Genomic DNA, 17,359 nt, shown 5'->3' with positions numbered 1-17,359 from the left:
ACAACTTGTTTACATATAATTTGAATGTTGTCTTCCATATTAGACTGTGAGCTCCTATAAAGCAGAAAATTGTTTGTTTGTTTGTTTTAAGGGGGTGTTGTATCTTCTGCATTGTCAATTGTTTAATGAATGCTTATTGACTTGACTTATAACATGTCTACATATTATTTAAATACATGCAGTACATGTGGCATATGCACACATGTACATACATGCTTGTCCACACGAAAGTCTTAGACTTAGATACTATATTGTGAAATGCAAATGGCAGTGGAGTGCAAGTTCTGTTTAGCATTTAAAGCATTTCATATTCTGTCCCATCTGTCATATATCATTTTATTTCATTCACTTCATTGTCTAGACAAACTAGCTTTATTATTAATGGTATCTAATATTTTCTTCCAGTTCTATGCCTTTGTATCTGGAATAAACTGCATCTTCACTTTCATCTATTTGAATTCCCAGTCAGCTTCCAGTATCAGCTAAGGGAGTACCATACTCCTCATTATTATCTTTCATTTATATTGTACCTGGAACACTTTCTGTGGGATACTTTCCCCACTTATATTCATACTATCAGATTGGGTTCCCAAATGGCCACTCCGTAGGTTTTTTATCCTACTATTATTCATCGGTATTAATTAGTGTGTTTCATATTAAACAATGGGACAGCAAACAACTAATTTTTAGTAAAACTATTTCTAACAGTCTATCAAAACACCCACACAAAATCTTGGCCTGCCCTTTTTCATAAATACATTTAATGTATTATTACTGAAACAATAAAACAGTAGTGAGCCACATGTGCAGGATACACATGTGAAAAATTATAACCAACATTTTTTTGTACTAGAAGTCTTTCCTCTCTTTGAAGAGTCACCATACAATCTCCCTTGAATATAGCTTTCTATAAGAAAGCCATTGAGCTAGACTTTCTTAATCCTTTCTTAGATCGAGACCTGGCACTTCTCTTTGTCATAATCACTTATGCTTGCTAAAAATTCCTGATTCTTTGAATGACTATTTTTCCTTCCTCATCTGTGTCTATCCTAAGTGAGCCTCTATGCTCCCAGTTGGATTCTTTGTTTCCTATTGGTCCAGCATCTCTGGTGATATGATCATTAGAGGATAGAGAAAGTCATTCTCTCTTGCTGCTCTCTGGTATAAATGAAAGGATCTTTCTCCACAAAGTTCTCCCAAGGATATTAATCCTTTAACTCATAAACTGGCTTGCTGTTACTATATGTAGTCTCAAAAGGCATGACTAATTCTCTCAGTCAATCTCATTATATTCTTTCTTGCCTCACTTAAGAGGTCTGTATCTTATAAAGGGATAACACTATGTATATGTATCTTGTTTATACATTAAAACCTAATTATGTACTATGATTTTATAGGAAACTTCCTAAACTCCTACTTTGTACTTCATAGTCTAGGCTTCTTTTGATTATTTAACTGGAGTGAGAGGGTGGAAACCCTTCCCTAATATATATGTTTTATCTACTGATTCATGTACATGTGTTCCCTGATAAAATGCAAACTCCTTGAAAGCAAACTCCTGAAAAGCAATAACAATAACTAATACTTTGCCTCCCTATTCCTAGCATCTAGCATAGTATCAGCCATGTGGTAGACACTTCCTAAGTGCTGCTGGATGGATTATCATTCAGGGTCAGAGTAGCTAAATTTGAACAAGCTCATTACAAACTTTTCAACAAGGTGATTACATTTTTGGCCACAAGAATTTTAAAAGAAGAGAAATATGTCTCAGTGAAGGGATTGTCTGTGCCAACAAAATTAGAAATCCTTAGATTATGATTTATAAAATAGGAAATTTTTTTTCATTATAATCTTTTAAAATTTTCAAATTTTTGCTTATCTTCCTATTTAATTGAGAGATAATTTATTACAAGGAAAACTAACAACAAAAGTCCAAAAACAGTCATCTGGAAATAAGGGAATGGATTCAGATTCATTTGTTACTTCTGTGACTTTACATAAATTATTCATTCTTTCTGTGCTGTAATGTGCTTATTTAGGTTTTCTTGGGGTATGTGGGGCAGGCTGTGTTTCAGTTCTGTAATCACCTCAAGAACAGCCAGGGGTTAAAGTCCAAATCCTTTATTATATCTTTCAAAGTTTTGTATCCCTTCCTGGGGCCCGGTTAGCTTTCTTAAAGGCCTTCTAGAGTCTTGGTTTCAGTGGGGAAACTAAGGAGAATAGCCCTGCCACCAGGAGCCTGACTGAAGGTAGAAATGAATCTTTGTCCAAGGGCTTGTGCTTCAGCCTTCAGTCTGCTTGTCTTCTCTGCCTCTGAATGAATCTAGCTGAAGCTTCTAGCTTATATGTTTTACACTGAGTATAAACCAATCATTATATGACTAGGAAACTATTATTTGTTGTAAGATTAAAGCAATCATACTGAACTTAAAGAACTACTAAGCACCATGCTAAACTAGATAACCACTGTTTCATCAATTCCACTTAGTACCTTGTAAGAATCCTTGTTTCAAGTTCAGAGTTCTGGCCCCAATACTGTGCCTCAGTTTGCTCATCTGTTAGAATCTTGAAGTTTATTTTTATCGTGTTCCTAGTGTTTAGAGTTCTTTAAGATATATTATAGCATTTACTGACTCATCAGTTAAATGGAGAATGTGAACTGGATGATATCAAAGGCTCCATGTAATTCCAGATTTAAGATACTGTGCTGCTCAAAACAACCATAATATTATTTCCAACTCATAGATATGGAAAACAAGGTTCAGAGAGGTGATATGTTTTTCCAATTAGTGCTTCTATTCATATGATCAGATCAATATTAAAAACAAAACAAAACAAAACACCCCAGTGTTCCTTCCATATGATTCCTTTTTTTTTTTTTTTTTTGATGCCAAGGCAATTGGGGTTAAGTGACTTGCCCAGGATCACACAGCTAGGACCTATTAAGTGTCTGAGGCTGGATTTGAGCTCAGGTCCTCATAACTTCAGGGCCAGTTCTCTATCTACTGAGCCATCTAGCTGCCCCCATATCATTCTTTACAGATAGTTGTGAGAGCTAGGATTTGAATCTACATTTTTCTGACTAATATTCTTTCAACCATAACATGTTGATTGTTATATGTGATTATACAGATGGTCAATACATCATTATCAACATGTATGACATAAATTTATAAGACTAAATGCCATGGGATGATATCATTTGTATTATGTTTATACCCTGGTATTTAACATAGTATTCTACATAGAGTAGGTACTTAATAAATATTTGAATTGAGTTGAAATGCAAACATTGGCAACAAACTACACAAAAAAATGCAATTGAATATAGAATCTAGATTTCTCTCCCTTATAGCTCCAGAAGGTTTACTGTTGAACCCCATGAAATTACAAAAGAGAAAATAAAGGTTTTATCAAAAAAAGCAATGGAAGATGGCTTCATGTGAGTTATGTGTTATGTGTAACTTCTATATTTTGAAAGTAATGCATTAATTCTTAATAATCTGTGCTGATTGAAGATCTTCCAGCTAAGTCCAGCTAAGAAAGGACTCAAAACATGATGGAAATTTTTTTTTAAGTAGTACAACAAATATTTACAAACAACCATTCCTAGTGGAATAAGAAACTATAAATAACTAATGTGCTCCTTTAAAGGTATTAATATACAGTTATACTCACATGCAAACACTGAGTAATGTATCTTGAATATACACTAAAGTCTTTTTTAATGAAGGCATAACTTTTTCTTAATTTTCCCTGTACCCCAAAACAAAAAATTATAAGATTTCCAAATAGCTCTGTTTGATTCACTGTAAAACAGTGATTACCCACATTAAAAATAAGGAATAGAATTTATTGAGTATTTATGGATTATATATTGTTTTCTTAAATATATAGTAAAAACTTCTTTTAAGAAAAACATTGATTGAATGTTGTTTTCCACAACTCCCTATCTCACCTTCCTTCTGCCAAACAAAATCTTACCCATTATTCAAGGTTTAGCTCCTGTCCTGTCTTCAATTATTTCATTCTAGTTTTTCTCCTTTCTGTACCCCTCTTATACTACTAATTGGTACCAATAGTTAATTACTTATTTCTTTATTTCATTAGCGTACATTTCATCTCTCAAAATAAAATGTAAGCTCCTTGAAGGATGGGATCACTTTTTTATATGCTTAGTATATACTTTTATATCATTTCTATTCAGACTTTCCCTTCCCTCCTTCCAACAATATTCTCAGTGTATATTAAACCCCAAACATGTGAAGACATTCCCCAGAAGAATGAGAAAATGGGAACAACTTGCTCTAATGGCCAAGAAGCAGGTATCATGGAGCACTTAAAGCTTGGTCACACTCTAAGACATCAAGGTCATCCACTGCATCTAGGGTCATTGCCAGTTTTTTGGATCTTGATTCTGGAAAAGAGTGACAATGTGCAACTCTGTTTTACTTTTAAATCCAAATCAACACATAGCAGATATTCACCCTGTAATGTTATTGGTCCTTTTTGAAAACAAAGAATGAACAAGTATATAACAAATACTTATTGATTGTTTTATATGTCAATCAGTTTTTTCCATAGTGATTTTTTTCTGAATCCTTTAATTATTAAGCCTTCCTTATTTTTCCTACAAATAATGAAAATTATTTCAAAACATATACTAACTAAGGTCAACAACATTATGTAGTCACACCATTCTTTCAATTTTCTGAGTTTGAAGCCTTTGCATTGTTTTTTTACTTTCTCCTTTTTTATTTTATATGGAAAATCAGTGCTCAAAGTCACATGAATTCTGCTCCCACAATATCTTCCATAATCATCTCCTCCTCTCTATCTCTACTGCCATCATTAATACCAATCTGGAATATGACTAAAAATATTAAAACTTTCTAATAGATTTTTTCTCTTTCTAATCTATCTCTTCTCTAAACCACCTTTAATACTGATTGAATAGCCCTTAAATAATTGCTTAATTATATTTCATGAATTCCAGATTCCTTAACCTGGTATTTATAGTATTCTCTACTCTTATTTATAGTATCCTAAAATTCAAGGATGTAAGGAAGCATGTTGTTTTTTCCAAACTGTCTTATATTATACTTTACAAAAGGGGACACCCTTTACCTTATCAATTTTACCTTGGACTACTTTTGTTCAAGTACTCTATAACCTAAAATAGAGTCTTCTCCACTATATATTCCCCATGATTTCCCATCTTCTTTTCAATCTTTGTCAATGTTAGTTGACTGACTGACTTTGTTTACACTCTTCATTATGTCCAGAATGCCTTTCCCTGCCAGCTGTAAAACCATCCTTTTAAATAAATCTGAAATTTTACTTCTAACATGAAATTTTCCCTAATGCCCAAGTCAGTGATGTCATCCTTCTTTGCATTATATTAGAAGCAGCTGCAATGTAGGCACTCTTAGATTAAGGCCAAAGGTTGGGATGAAATGAAGTACATGTAACAAAAGAAAGCTTACTTTCCCCTAATACAGAAAGTATAAGTGACAGAAAAACAGTGATACTTACCTTCTCTAGATGTGGACTTCTTCAGTCAGCTCCATATGCAAGGTTATCTGGTCATTAAAGCAGGATGTGGTGAAGAAAATGGTGAGTCACTTGGCCTTCAAAAATCAAACAACCCCAAGGAGTCCTACTTAATTATAACTGAAATTTTATACCTTTAGAGCATTAGGAAGCTGCCTTAGGGAAGCTGGAGGTAATCTGTTCTTAGAGACACCTCTGTCTCTTTTAGGAAAACTAGTTGAAGAAGGGAAGAAAGAGAGACTTGGACTTACCCCATGTTATAGAGGCAGGGTGGCAGAGAAAGAAGCTACATCAGGAAAACACTAGTAAATATTCATCTTATCATAATTTAGAATTCACACATCAATGTTGTTGTACTTCATATATCTATTTCGAATTATTTTGTATTTATGTGTTACATAAGAACAATAGCCTTCACATAGTTCGAGGTTTACAAATTTCAATACAAGTACAGTTTCATTTGATACTCACAACAACCTGGGAAGTAGATATTGTTACTATCTCCATTTTATATATAAGAAAATGCATTAAAAAATTGAGGCAGATAGAACTTAAAGATTTGGCCAATATGGTAGGCCATATAAATTGGATGATTAAAAAAAGAATATAGATAAGCAAAAGAAGAAACAAATAGAAGAGAGGACAAAAAGAAATATAAGAAAATAGAGGAAGAAGAGGAGTAAAAAGAAAAAAAAATTTGGAGAAAGAATGATGAAAAACAGAAAGAAAATATATAGTTCTGTTTGACTACAGGATTTTCCTTAATGTGATCAATAAGTTCTGATCATCAATAACAAGGTTTTCACTGAGCAGTTAATATCATGGCAAAGAAGAACATTCTCTACTATCAGGAGGACACAGTCAACAGAACAGGAGAGCTGTGGCAATGGCGGTGACCATTGATGTTGTTGTTGCTCTTGCTATTGCTAACCCTACATGGCAGGAGTCCCAAGTTTCAGAATTTCTACTACACGGTACCTCTGTGAGTCATAGTAGAAAGCTCTGTTTGCCTCCAGAGAGCAGAATGGAAAGAAATTGTAAGAGGGATTTTAAGTTTGATGGTGGGATAAATGTCTAAAAATCCGATTGGCTTCCTCAATTAATGATAGGTTCTGCCTCGTTAGGGGTCTTCAAGCATTGGCTTGATTATCACTTGGTATATATGTTGTATTGGGTATTCTGCATCAATATGCTTGATTAGATGTCACATCCAAGGTTAAATTCTATGATTCTGTGGAGTTATGAAAATAAACACAAGTGGGGCAGCTAGGTGGTGCAGTGAATAGAGCACCAGCCCTGAAGTCAGGAAGACCTGAGTTAAAAATCTGGTCTCAGACACTTAACACTTCTTAACTGAGTGACCCTAGGCAAGTCACTTAACACCAATTGCCTCAGCACAATAAATAAATAAATAAATGAAAGAAAGAAAAGAAAAGAAAGTAAACACAAGTGGGAGCATAGTAAAGAGAAAGGGGTGATAGAATAGGAAAAAGGGATTGAAAAAAGGATAAATATAGGAGGAAAGTTAGAAGGGAGAAAAGAGAGTAAATGAGATAGATTAAGAATAAAAGGCTATTTTTACACCTCTAATTTCTATGTAAAACTGAAATTGTAGGTTTTCCAGGATGACTTTAGCATTTATGTCACGTGCATTTATGTATATAGTAGTTTTTTTTTTTTTAAATCAAGAGAGTTACAATGTTTTACAGATACATAGTTGGCTTTTTTCTTCTTATTTATGTTTTATTTAAGTTAATGAATACTTCTGTACTAAAAATATAAATATATATTTATGTATATATGCATATATATAAAATATACACAGTAAGTGTACATATATATGTAAATATATGTGTACATTTGTGTATATACACATATTTTGAACTAAGAAAGAACCTTAGGAGTCATTTAATTTAACACCTACCATTTAGAAATTAAACCTTGAGTTGCCTACGTTCAAAAAACATGGAAACAATCTAGGGCATTAAATAGCAGTTTAGTGTACAGTTTAAACCACAGTTTAAGTGCCTTTAGATACAATGTTTCTCCTGCCCAATTCTCATGAGTCTCCTAAAATTGAAGTCTGTTGATTGTCCCAGAACCATGGAATTATATTAACAGGCATTGAAACAGTTCAATCAATACATCTAACCTATCTCTTCCAGTTTAGAAATGAGGAACCCAAGGTCCAAACAGAATCAGCAATTTGCTCACAGTATTCCATACAGTTGGTAAATGGCAGTACTAGAACTTCAAATTTGTTTCTTGACATGCAATTCATTTCATTTTATACAATGTCATTTTACTCGAATGAATTTTATTTAAGGCTATACATGATTCTTTATTATTATGAAAAAAGATATTTTATTTTACTGGTATGAGAACTTCCTCTACCAACTCAGGTCAGAACAAAATCCATTCAAAATTTAGTAGATTCACATCAGGGAATTTTTTTGTGATCAGAGTGGTTAAGAGATTTCCTTATCACATTGCTTGTCAGTGTCAAAGGGAAGATTTGAACCCAGTTTTTTCTGCCTCTAAGAGCATCACCCTACAGGCTTTTCTTTATATCTTGTATGCTAATATTCATGTTTTATATGTTTTGATGGATTTACTGAATGACTAAATTATTTTGTTTCTGTGGTTAATAATAAATAAGGAAAAAGTGACTATATAGTCTAATTTGGTGGCCAATGGAAAACTATGTTGTCTCAGTCAAAGAGTCATGCTAGAATACTCTGCTTTCACATTCCACTCCTACCATTTTTGAGAGGATACCATTCTGGCTTACCTGCTTTGTCAAAGGGCAGTCACTTAAGGGAAATAATCATTTCTTTTTCTATTAACACAATGTCTTAATCATAGCATTCACTTGTTAAATGGTTATTGAATCTAGTGAATTATCAGTTATTTGCTTCTTTGATTTTAGACACCCACAAATTAGAAATAATTTCATTTCCTTTTGTCCAAAATTTTTTATACCAAGAATCTTTGTTTGATCTAGACAATATCTATGCTGTCTTCTATTTCCTTCTGTAACATATTTTTAATCATATATTTTCTTTACTTAAAAATAATAATATTTTGTTAATTGTTATAGGTATAATAGTTAATATTTACATAATGCTTTAAAGGCTGCAGAGAGATTTGTAGATATTATCCTTCCAGTCTCACAAATCCCAACTATATCATCCCCATTTTACAGATTTACATATGAGAAAAGTGAAGCAGACAGTAAATACTGACTCGCCCAGATTGTCACACAACAGCTAAGTGTTTTGAGGAAGGATTTTAACTTAATTGTTCCTATATCCAAATTCAACTTTCTATTGAGTATGTTACCTCTTAACAGTGAAACTATTAAAATTCTGATTAATGCCTTAATATTGTGCAAATTCTATTTATAAAGTAGTCTATACATCTCTCTCTCATTTTCTCTCCTCTCTGTATATATATATATGTATATATACATACTCTGAGTTACTATATATATAGGATGAGTTATGAATACTAAATCTATCCATTTTTTAAAAATCCAAGTATTTTCCTGATATTTATTGGAGATATATTTTCTGAGAGTTACTGAAATAATTATGCTCCTATTTTTTGATTTAGAAATTTGAGGGAAAATATTTATTTCATTTATTTATTATTTCATGCCTAATATGATCACATTTCATATATTTTAATATGTTTCAAAATTTGTTAATATTGTTTGTGAAGTAGCCTCAAATAACTCACATGCAAGTTAAATACAAAGAACTAGATTATTTCTAAAGGTGTCTTTCCATTATAAAGACCTGTAGCTCAAATTTATTCAATTTTTATAGCTTTAGAAAATGCCACATAACTATGAGCCATGGTCAGGACTTGAATTCAATTCTTCCTTTCTTCCTTAATCAGTTAGGTGATGCTGTGAAAAGACTAATAGGCTTGACATTAGAAAGAACTGAGTTGAAATTTGGTCTCACACTCTTTTTAGTTGTGCTAATTTAAGTAAATCATTTAAACACTGTCTGCTATAGTTTCCTTAACTGTAAAATAGGAATAGTAATAATATTCACCTTCAAGGATGGCTGTGAAAGATGGCTGAGGAATCAAAGGTTTGAGCTTCTAAGTATTTCGATTTATTAAACAATGTATGCCAATTGCCTGATAAAATAGAACCACATCCCTTCCTCATCTTAGAATTAAACCTCAAATACAGACTTTTATATGTTAAAAATTTTTATACATAAAACACTTTACATATTAAAAACAACCAATCAAACAAGATCAAATAATTAAAAAGAAACAATATAGGATATCTGGTTTTTAATTGCATGAAAAATGTGGGACTTTCCAAATTTCAATTCTCTGAATTCAGATAAAGTGTCCCACTCCCCCCCAAGTGTCTGCAAATAATCAAAGGATATGGAAATAATCACTTATTGATTAGTATGAGGCAAGTTTTTAAATAAGATATATGGGTTGTTTACAGACATGCCTTGGAGATATTGCAGGTATGGTTCAGATAGCCACAATAAAGTTAATTCATAATAAAGCAAGTCACATGAATTTTTGTTTCCTTGTGCATATAAAATTATGTTTACACTAAACAGTGTCAATTAAGTATTTTATCTAAAATATGCATATCTTAATTAAAAATATTTTATTGGTAAAAGTGCTATAATTTGAGTCATCAATGAGTCAGTCTTTTTGCTGGAGGAGGGTCTTCTCTCAGTGATAATAGCTGTTGATTCATTAGGTAGTTGTTTACTGGTATTGGTTGTTGCAACTGGCTGTTGCAATTTCTTAAAATAAGACAGCAATGAAGTTTGCCTTATCCATTGACTCTTCCTTTCACTTGAATACTTAGTAGGCCATTGTAGGGTTATTAATTGATCTAATTTCAACATTGCTGTTTTTTAGGGAATAGGAAGACCCAAGGAAAGGGAGAAAGATGAGCATGACAGATCAGTGGAGCACACATACACATAACATTTATTGATCATATTTGCTGTATTATATATAGGTATGGCTTGTGGTGGCTCTCCCCGATCATAATAGTGACATCAAAGATCACTGATCACAAATTACTATAATAGCTTTAATAATAATAAAGTTTGAAATACTTCAATAATTACTCAAATGTAACACAGACACACTCCGAGTGCATGCTGTTGGAAAAATGGCACCAATAGAATTGCTCAATTTAGGTTGATACAAACTGTCAATTTGCAAAAAGCTCCATTATCTATGAAGTGCAATGAAGCAAAGCACAATAAAATAAGGTATGCTTGTATTATTCTGAATTATGCTATAGTCTAGACTTGAGGTATGAACCATATGATTCACTACATTCCCAAATGTGACCTAAAAGATTAAAATGTTATTGAGAAATATTTAACAAAATAAATAAAAATACAATAAAATGTAGATAATGTCAATGGATGGATTTCTAAGTCAATATATGACTTACAGGAATCCTTCTACAATTTTCAGTGGCCCACATTTCTATTTTTTTAATTTTGATAACAGTTTTTTTTTAAATATATGCAAAGATAATTTTAAACATTTACTCTTATAAAACCTTGTGTTCAAAAATTTTCTCTCTCTCTTCCCCCTCCAACCCTCCCCTAGAGAGCAAGTAATTCAATATAAGTTAAAAATGCAATTCTTCTAAATAGGTTTCTACATTTATCATGTTGCACAAGAAAAATCTGATCAAAAAGGGAAACAATGAGAAAGAAAAAAAGTCAAACAAACAACAAAAAGGTGAAAATATTATGCTGTGATCCCCATAGTCTTCTTTCTGAATGCACATGGTTCTATCTGTCACAAAGTCTATTGGAACTGGTCTGAATTGCCTTGCTGTTGAATAGAGCCACATCCATCAGAGCTGATGATCAAATAATCTTGTTGCTATGTATAATGTTGTCTTGATTCATATAAGTTTCTCCAGTTCTTTCTGAAATCATCCTGCTGATTGCTTCTTATAGAACAATAATATTCCATTATATTCATCATTATATAACTTTTTAATGCTTATAAAGAGCCTTCCTCACAATAGTCTGATTTCTTCATAAAAACTGCAATGAACTAGATTGTACAAATACTATCATGCTAGTTTTACAAATGAGGAAACCAAGGTGACAACATTGAACATTCTTTGCAGAAAAAATAGTCCATAAATATCCTGGAATATTATTTCTTTATTTTTTATTAAAGTTTTTTATTTATAAAGCATACGCATGGGCAGTTTTCCAGCATTGGCACTTGCAAAATCCTTTGTTCAAAATTTTCCCCTCCTTCCCCCTACCCCCTCCTGTAGCTGGCAGATAGTGCAATACATGTTAAATATGTTGAAATACATGTTAGATCCAATATATGTATACATATTTATACAGTTATCTTGTTGCACAAGAAAAATCAGATCAAGAAGGAAGAAAAAGAAAAACAAGCAAATTTTAATAACAGAAAGAATGAGAATGTTATGCTGTGTTCCACACTCAATTCCCATAGTAACTGGGTCTAGAAAGCTCTCTCTGGGTGTAGAAGGCTCTCTTCATTACTGAACAAGTGGAAACTGGTTTGAATCATCTCATTATTGAAGGGAGCCATCTTCATCAGGACTGATTGTCGTATAGTCTTGTGTAATGTGTAATTATCTCCTGGTTTTGCTCATTTCACTTTGTATCAGTTCCTGTAAGTCTCTTCTCTGAAATCATCTTGCTGGTTGTTTCTTACAGAACAATACTATTCCATAGCATTCATATGCCATAATGTATTCAGTCATTCTCTAATTGATGAGCATCCACTCAGTTTCCAGTTTCTTGCCACTACAAAGATTGCTGCCACAAACATTTTTGCATACATTTTGCCCTTTCCCTCCTTTAAGATCTCTTTGGGATATAATTCCAGTAGAAACACTGCTGGATCAAAGGGTATGCACAATTTGACAATTTTTTGAGCATAGTTCCAAATTGCTCTCCAGAATGGCTGGTTCTGTTCACAATTCCACCAATAATGTATCACTGTCCCAGTTTTCCCACATACCCTCCAATATTAGTCATTATAGTTTCCTGTCATCTTGGCCAATCTGACAGGTGTGTAGTGGTATCTCAGAGTTGTGTGGCTACAAATAGTTTCAATTTTTTCATCAGAAAATTTTCTATTCATATCCTTTGATCATTTATCAATTGGAGAATGGCTTGAACTATTATGAATTTGAGTCAATTCTCTATATATTTTAGAAATGAGGCCTTTATCAGATCCTTTGGATATAAAAGTGTTTTCCCAGTTTATTGCTTCCCTTCTAATCTTGTCTGAATTAGTTTTGTTTGTACAAAAACTTTTAAAATTAATATATTAAAAATTATCTACTTTATGATCAATAATGATCTCTGGTTCTTCTTTGGTCACAAATTCCTTCCTTCTCCACAAATCTGAGGGGTAAACTATCCTATGTTCTTCTAATTTGTTTATAATATCATTCTTTATGTCTAGATCATGAACTCATTTTGACCTTATCTTGGTATATGATATTAGGTGTGGGTCTATGCCTTCTTTCTGCCATACTAGTTTCCAATTTTCCTAGAAGTTTTTGTCAAATAGTGAATTCTTATCCCAAAAGTTGGGGCCTTTGGGTTTGTCAAACACTAGATTGCTATAGTCACTGACTATTTTGTTCTGTGAACCCAACCTATTCCACTGATCAACTTCTCTGTTTCTTAGCCAGTACCAAATGGTTTTGATGACCACTGCTTTATAATATAGTTTTAGATCTCTTACAGTTAGGCCACCTTCATTTGCTTTTCTCTTCATTAATTTCTTTGAAATTCTTGCCCTTTTGTTCTTTAGATGAATTTTGATGTTATTTTTTCTAAATCAGTAAAATAGTTTCTTGGGAGTTTGATTGATATAGTACTAAATAAATGTAAGGGTCAGGGGAGGAACCTCACATAGTGTAAGAGGAAGTAAAGAGCCCTTAATATCTGAGACATCTGGATGTAATCTCTACAATCAGCACTAACCACCTCATGAGCAGAAGCTCTGGTCACATTGAGAAAGCATCATCAGCGGGAGATGTCTCCTTCCCTTATTGGCTGTGTGTGTGATCTGTTAGACCCTATATAAGCAGTGGAGACTAGGAAACAGGTGGAGTTCAATGGGAGTGCAACAGGAGTTCAGGAGGAGGTCAGTAAGAGTGCAGGAGGAGTCCAGGATATATGAATGGAATAAAATCTTGTGCTCACAAACCACTGTGTCTGGGTGCTGGACATGAGAACCACTGCATGGAGAGGTGGTGGCCAGAAATCTGAGAAGACCTGTGATTGGCTAAAATTTCTGAAAGCCTGGGCCTAAGCAAGACTGGCAATCAGTAACCTCTGGGTAGGAGGTTACAAATAAATAGATTAGTTTAGGGAGTATTGTCATCTTTATTATATTTGCTTGACCTATCCATGAGTATAATGTCTGGGCTAGCTTTCTGAAGGGCTTCAGGATCAGTCAGAGTCCTTGGTCTTTAGAAGAAGAGAAAGAGGTAGGCAAGCTGCCACTCAGCTCATCAGAGATGAATCCTGGATTCTGGAGTCCAGAGTCTGAAGTCTCTCTCCTGCTTGTCCTGCAGCTGAGTGAACATCGACCTCTCTCTCTCTCTCAGCCCTCCAGTCCTAGTCTATGATTACCTCATCACCACACATTCAGCAAGCACCAATTGTGAGGAGAGCTATCACATCACCATCTCATCTAAATATATATATGTAGAATCATTATCACACATTGAGTTAGTAATTAGCTTTAAGTGCTCTGCTGTCTCAGATTCAAGTACACCTTTTCAGAGTTTCATCCCTCTACACATGAGCACTTGGAATTTTTCCAGCTGCTTAGCTCTGACTTTATTTATGTGGAAAGCATTTTGTATTTTTGCTTATATAGTTCCTGACTTTTCCTTGGCAGATAAATTCCCAAATATTTTATATTATCAACAGTTATTTTACATGGAATTTCTCTTTGAATCTCTTGCTGTTGGGTTTTATTAGTGATGTATAGGAATGCTAATGATTTATATGGATTTATTTTGTATCCTGCAACTTTGCTAAAGTTGTGGATTATTTCTAATAGTTTTTTAGTTAATTCTCTAGGGTTCTCTAAGTATACCATCATATTCTCTGCAAAAAAATGATAATTTGGTTTCCTCATTACCTACTCTAATTCCTTTAATCACTTTTCTTCTCTTATTGCCAAAGCTAACAATTCTAATGCAATACTGAATAGTAATGGTGATAGTGGGCAATCTTATTTCACTCCTGATCTTATTGGGAATGGTTCTAGTTTATCCCCATATGATGCTTGCTGATGATTTTAAATAGATGCAACTGACTGTTTTAAGGAAAAGTCCATTTATTCCTATACTCTCTAGTGTTTTTATTAGGAAAGGGTGTTGGATTTTATCAGATGCCTTTTCTGCATCTATTGAGATAATCATATAGTTTTTGTTAATTTGTTATTAATTTTGTTAATTTTGTTAATTTTTGTTATTGATATAGTCAATTATGCTAATAGTTTTCCTAATAGTGAACCAGCTTTGCATCCTGGTATAAATCCTACTTGTCCATGGTGTATTATCCTAGGAATGATTTTCTGTAATAACTTTACTAATATTTTATTTAAGATTTTTGCATCAATATTCATTAGGGAGATTAGTCTGTAATTTTCTTTCTCTGTTTTCGTCCTACCTAGTTTAGGTATCAGTACCATTTCTGTGTCATAAAAGAAATTTGGTAGGAGATCTTCATTCCCTGTTTTTTCAAATAGTTTATATAGTATTGGAGATAATTGTTCTTTAAATATTTGGTAGAAATCACATCTAAATCCTTCTGGTTCTGAGGATTATTTCTTAGGGAATTGATTAATAACTTGTTCTATTTCTTTTTCTAAAATGGGACTATTTAAGTAATTTATTTCTTCTTCTGTTAATATGGGCAATCTATATTTTTGTAGGTATTCCTTCATTTCACTTAGGTTGTCAAATTTATTGATATAAAGTAGGGCAAAGTAGCTCCTAATAATTGCTCTAGTTTCCTCTTTATTGGTGGATAGTTCTCCCTTTTCATTTTTGAGACTAACACTTTGATTTTCCTCTTTCCTTTTTCTAATCAAATTAATTAAAGATTTATCTATTTTGTTGTTTTTTTTTCATAAAATCAACTCTTAATTTTATTTATTAATTCAATAGTTTTTCTTAGTTTCAATTTTATTGATCTCTCCTTTTATTTTTAGAATTTCAAGTTTGGTATTTAATTGGGGGTTTTAAATTTGTTCTTTTTCTAGCTTTTTTAGTTGCAAGCCCAATTTATTGATCTTTTCTTTCTTATTTTATGCAAGTATGCATCTAGAGATATAAAATTTCCCCTTATTACTGCTTTGGCTGCATCCACAAATTTTGGTATATTGTCATTATTGTCTATCTCTTGGGTGAAATTATTGATTGTGTCTATGATTTGCTGTTTCACCCATTCATTCTTTAGGATGAGATTATTTAGTTTCCAATTTCTTTTTGGTCTATTTTCACGTGGCCCTTTATTGAATGTAATTTTTATTGCATCGTGATCTGAAAAAAAAATGAATTTACTATTTCTGCCTTTCTTCATTTGATTTTGAGGTCTTTATGTCCTAATATATGGTATGGTCAATCTTTGCATAGGTTCCATGAGCTGCTAAGAAGATAGTGTACTCCTTTTGTCTCCATTCGATTTTCTCTAAAAATCTATCATATATGTTTTTTTCAGTATTCTATTTACCTCTTTAACTTCTTTCTTTCTTTATTTTGTGGTTTGATTTATCTAGTTCTGAAAGAGCAAGGTTGAGATCTCCCACTATTCTAGTTTTGCTGTCTATTTCTTCTTACAACTCTCTTAACTTCTCCTTTAGAAATTTAGATGCTACACCATTTGGTATATATGTTTAATATTGATATTGCTTCATTATCTATGGTACCCTTTAGGAAGATATAGTTTCCTTTCTTATCTGTTTGAATTAGATCAAATTTTGCTTTTGCTTAAACTGAGATCAGGATGGTTACCCTTACTTTTTTTTTTTTTTTTTTTTTTTTTACTTCACCTGAAGCATAATTGATTCTGCTCCAGCCTTTTGCCTTTTCTCTATATGTATCACTCTGCTTTAAATGTGTTTCTTGTAAACAACATATTGTAGGATTCCGGCTTTTAATCCAATCTGCTATCTGCCTCCAATTTATGGGAGAGGTCACTCCATTCATGTTTACAGTTAAAACTACTTATTCTGTATTTCCTGCCATCTTATTAACCCCAAATTATATTTTTCCTCTTTCCTTTTTCTCTTTTCCTCCTTCCCAGTAGTTTACTTATGAGCACTATTTGCCTCAACTAGTCCTCCCCCTTTAGAGACCCTCTCCCTTTCTTATACCTTTCCCCTACTATTTCTCTTTTCCCTTCTATTTAGTCTACCCCTTCTCTTTCCCCCTTTCCCTTTTCCCCTCCCACTTTTCTATAAGATGAGAGATGGTTCTCTGTGAAACAAAATATATCTAATATTCTTTCTTTGAGCCAAATGTTGAGAGTAAGATTCACACAATATTCTTCACTTCCCTTCTTTCCCTTAATTGTAATAGGTTTTCTTTGCCTCTTCCTGAGATGTAATTTCCCCCATTTTACCTCCATTTCCCCCTTTTTTTCTGTTACAATCCACTTTCCAACTCTAGTTTCTTTTTTATATTATAATATTAAAATCAGATTATACATGTACTCTCTATTTATACCCATAACAAAAATACTGTTCTCAAGAG

Source organism: Sarcophilus harrisii, chromosome 5 (assembly GCF_902635505.1).
Source record: "Sarcophilus harrisii chromosome 5, mSarHar1.11, whole genome shotgun sequence".
NCBI classification, from domain to species: domain Eukaryota; kingdom Metazoa; phylum Chordata; class Mammalia; order Dasyuromorphia; family Dasyuridae; genus Sarcophilus; species Sarcophilus harrisii.
The sequence above is the reverse complement of the archived record's forward strand: the minus strand, read 5'-3'. Positions refer to the sequence as shown.